The sequence below is a fragment of the Zeugodacus cucurbitae genome, chromosome 5, assembly GCF_028554725.1.
Source record: "Zeugodacus cucurbitae isolate PBARC_wt_2022May chromosome 5, idZeuCucr1.2, whole genome shotgun sequence".
Lineage (NCBI taxonomy): Eukaryota > Metazoa > Arthropoda > Insecta > Diptera > Tephritidae > Zeugodacus > Zeugodacus cucurbitae.
Genome location: NC_071670.1, coordinates 31,324,623 through 31,329,058, shown reverse-complemented (window position 1 = coordinate 31,329,058; position 4,436 = coordinate 31,324,623). Strand labels below are relative to the sequence as shown.

The 4,436-nt window shown below is 30.7% G+C and overlaps 1 long non-coding RNA gene across 1 annotated transcript; it reads right to left on the bottom strand.

Moving 5' to 3' along the window:
* Window positions 1–1,687: 1,687 nt before the first annotated feature.
* Window positions 1,688–3,830, bottom strand: LOC128922252 (uncharacterized). Its single transcript, XR_008471479.1, has 7 exons — window positions 3,570–3,830; window positions 3,390–3,511; window positions 3,157–3,279; window positions 2,888–3,100; window positions 2,490–2,832; window positions 2,272–2,429; window positions 1,688–2,182 (listed from the first exon to the last, which is right to left on the bottom strand). It is a non-coding gene; the product is annotated as an uncharacterized LOC128922252 (long non-coding RNA).
* Between the last annotated feature and the right edge of the window lie 606 nt (window positions 3,831–4,436).

Below are 4,436 nucleotides of genomic sequence, written 5' to 3'. Positions count from 1 at the left end.
TTATTTTTAGAGTGAACACTTTCAAATGTAATTTAAAAGCTTTCACTATAAATATTAAATAAAACACACTATTTTAATTGTTTTTAATTCACATTTTTTTTTATTCAAACATATTTAAATTTATATTTATTTTATATCTATGAAATAACTTATTTATAACTCATTTATAATTCATTAAATAAAATAATTTAATTTAAAATTAAAAAATAAACCATTATATTATTATATCTTTTTTAATCTTGCATATGTCTTTCCATTGTTAATTTGATGTAAATTCATAGGCAGGCTTGTGAAATGTGATATGTTAATCAGTTTAAGGCAATTTTATTTTATAGCAGTCTCGTAAGATTGAAAATGTGCATCAAATTTAATAATTTCAATAGGATAACATAGAACGTAAATAATTTCATTTTCGTAAATAAAAAGTTTGATTATATAGATACAACAATTTATTTCATTCAGTAATGCTAAAAAATTATTTTGTTTATTACCGATTCCTTTATAATGTTTTATAGTCGAAACATAAACAGATTGATAGTTAATATTTTCAAAGTTCAATGGCACAAAACCCAAAATACTATTTACACCTACATTATCTCCAACTGTAAGGCCCAAAACGAAATGTACTTTCAAAGTCTGATCAAGTGATTGAATTAATATCCCTTCCTCCAATAATTTAAGCTCTTCAAGTAAATGAAAGAAGGACGTTCTGTTTCCACAACATTTCAAATCTTTTGTAGATATAAAAGCAGCATTAAAAATAAAATCAAGTTTTGAGAGTATATATTGTGGCATAGTAGGGAAATTGTAATAACAACCGCAAATTGAGAATGTGTGACTACCAAGAGCGTTATTTATTTGAAAGTCATCAAAATATAAAACATAGGCTATTACCAGTTGAGAACCAACTTTTAATTTAATTGAATGAAAAATTTGTCCATTACAAAAATTTGAAAAATTAGTATCTGCTAAAAACTTTTCTGTATTTTCTAAAGTCATTTGTAAAACATTAGGTAACTCAAAAAGTGCTTAAAATTGAAATTTTAATGGCATTATTTGAATGCTAAGCTTTTTACTATCGAGTGTAGGGTTTCCCTGAACAACTGTGTCAGCTATTTCCTTAAGAATTACAAAAGACTTTGGGCTTTCATATAAATTCATTGCCTTCAAAACTGTAATTATTCGATGTTCAGATTTTATTTCCATAAATGGATCATCACAAAAGTTAAGAATACAGTCAATATCGTTTTGTAGTTCGGGTAATAAGTTACTGTTTGAATTTGAAACTGTTCCTAGTAAATCTGATACCATGCTTTGTGTATTTAAAACATCTTTTCTTGGCATGGTACTTTTTGAATATAGTTGCAGACATAAAGGTAAAGACTTATTTTTTAAATCCGTTATGGTTTGTTCTCTATTTATATGAAATTGTGAACTTGTGTCTGGCATTGTTACTATGATAGGTTCATCTGATAAAATGGGTTCATCTAACCTAATTCCGGAGGATGTGGCGGGTAACTCTGTTGGTGTTTGTAAAGTGTAAATTATATTCTTATGTGTTAACAAACAAACAAAGAGAACTAAAGTTAGAAAAATTTGCTTACATTTATTTTGTTCGCATTGAAGTTTATCTCTATTTGACAATAAATGCATGTGCTTTAAATGTCTTATTAGTACATCAACACTTTTAAATAACTGAAAACATCTGAAACATTTATACATTATTACAATCGGAAAATTTACAAAATTTAATTTTTTTCATTCATATGTGTTAACAATGAAGTAAGATTTGAACTTTTTAAATCAAATTTTGAATCTAATTCATAAAAATACTTTTGGATAAATATCCATGGCATTTCGCAGATCTTAGGATATTTAAGATTAAACACGTGAAAGATTTTAAAGCATATATCCAAACTTTCAATAAAAGAATTTAGTTTGTACAAAGTTTTGTCAAAGTAAATGTAAAAGGTTTTAAGATCGTCCTCAGAGTCTCCTACCACAATTATAAACGGCTGTACAGTCAATTTATTATAAAAATATTTACCGATAATTTCTTTTATTCGTATTGAGTAATCGCTAATTGTTGTTAACTGCAATACGAAGCTTTCATTAGCATCTTTAATGGTGGCTTTCTTTTTGGTATTTCCATCTACACTAAATCTTGCTGAAGGCAGCAGAACTGAATTGAGAAGAAATGTAAAAATGTAGTCTTGAAAATCTAAAAAAAAAATTATTTAGTGTTATTTTATTAATTTAACAACAACTTACCAATTTTTTTCGTCGTTTTTGCTTGGTTCAAAAGATCTATTGATTGCTGATTCCGTATGTTGGCATAGTAGTAGTTCATTATCTTGGTTTTAAAATTATCCCACTTTGTTTTTAAAAGATTCTTTTGCTGGATAAATCAAATTGAAATCTAGATTAATCTAAAAAAATATAAAAACTTTTATATCTTTGAATTTTGTGTTAAAGTTCTTTTTAAATACTAGAAATGGTGCTCTGGAGTCGATTAAAATTGGCCACTCTTGCAAAAAATCAGAATTCGAAAGCTTTGCCAAATCCTTTTTCCGAAATGTAAATGTTTTTTGCCATTTGTCAATAACCTCATCCCAATTATTGATATCTTTTTGAAGCGAAGTTTTTAAACATAACAACAGCGTTTCGTCAACTTCAACATTTTCGTCTACTAATGGATCACGTACTTCACTCGAAAGAGATCTTTCCGCGGATGGACTACTCTTTCTAATCTTTGTCTTTAAATTAAAATATTTGGAATAGAGCTTGCCCGATGGGTTTTTTTTTTCTTTGACGAAGAATGTAGTAATAATCCTGAAAAAAATCAGTTTACAATATGTTCTTTTAAATATATCGTTTTTAATAATACCTGGGACTCTTTTTCATTGGGAAATAAACCAATTATTTCTTCCACAATACTAGCAAAGTGTTCTGGTCTAAGCTTTGTCTTTGTTTACATGACATCTTCTAAAATTATTTTAATGAGGGCATCGCGTTGCTTATTCGTAAAACATGCCCATTCCTCATAATATTGAATAAGTTGTTTTCCGGCTGAGTTAGAGTTTAAAAATGTTGAAAGGGGCTGCAATTAAATTTATCATAAAATTTAATACAAAACCTTTTACTGTATATTCTTACCTGTGATCCAAATGCGTTTCTTATTGAATTATTTGAAGAACAAGGTGAATCTTTGTGACGGTTTTTTTCTAGCCAACCAACAACTTTTGAAGTCTGGCTCAACGTTTCGTCTTCTATTCCAAACTGAAAAAATAAGTTTGCTAAATTATAAACGTAGTAATATTCAAATGGTAATTGTATCTATGTACGTGCTTAACGTCGCAAATAAGCTTCAAAATTAATATTATATTTACCTTTGACTTGCGCCAGAAAAACAACTTTTCTCTAAACTCTGCTCGAAGACCAATATTTTTTACTGCTTCCGCAATGTCTTCTTTCGACAAATATTTTAAGCTTCGAAAAGTTATTCCAGCATCTAAGGAACATTAATAATAATGCATAAGTGTTAATATTGCCGAAGAATTTTTACTTACTTTTTTGGCCAAGAAAAAGTGTTTCCAGATCAAACTCCTTTAGCAGATTAAGGAGATCCGTATCTTCCTCAACACACGTGTACGTTAAATCACCCTGCTCATTAATTTGGATATCGTTGCCAAACATTTGCAGCAAGTCGTTTTCCGGTATAATTTTACCCTGACTGGTCATTCTTGTATCTTGTTTAAACTACTAAATTCTTAAATGTCAAAGTGAACACGTTTAAATAGAAAGTGCCACTTTGATTTATAAAGTGAACACTTTAAACAACACCCGCGCCGTTAGTTCTGCTTTTTCCCGCCTGGATAAGGAAGCGAAGCGAATGGGTCTGGTGGTGAACGAGGACAAGACGAAATATCTCCTGTCATCAAACAAACAGTCAGCGCATTCGCGTCTTGGCTCCCACGTCACTGTTGACAGTCATAACTTTGAAGTTGTAGATAATTTCGTATACCTAGGAACCAACATTAACACCGATAATAATGTCAGCCTTGAAATCCAACGCAGAATCACTCTTGCCAACAGGTGCTACTATGGACTGAGTAGGCAATTGAAAAGTAAAGTCCTCTCTCGACGAACAAAAACTAAACTCTACAAGTCCCTCATCATTCCCGTCCTACTTTATGGTGCAGAAGCGTGGACGGTGTCAACATCCGATGAGACGGCACTAGGAGTTTTCGAGAGAAAGGTTTTGCGGAAGATTTACGGTCCCTTAAACATTGGCAACGGCGAATACCGCAGAAGATGGAATGATGAGCTGTATGTGTTGTTCGACGACATAGACATAGTCCAGCGAATAAAAAGACAGCGGCTACGCTGGCTGGGTCATGTTGTTCGAATGGATGAAAGTGCCCCAGCTCTGAAAG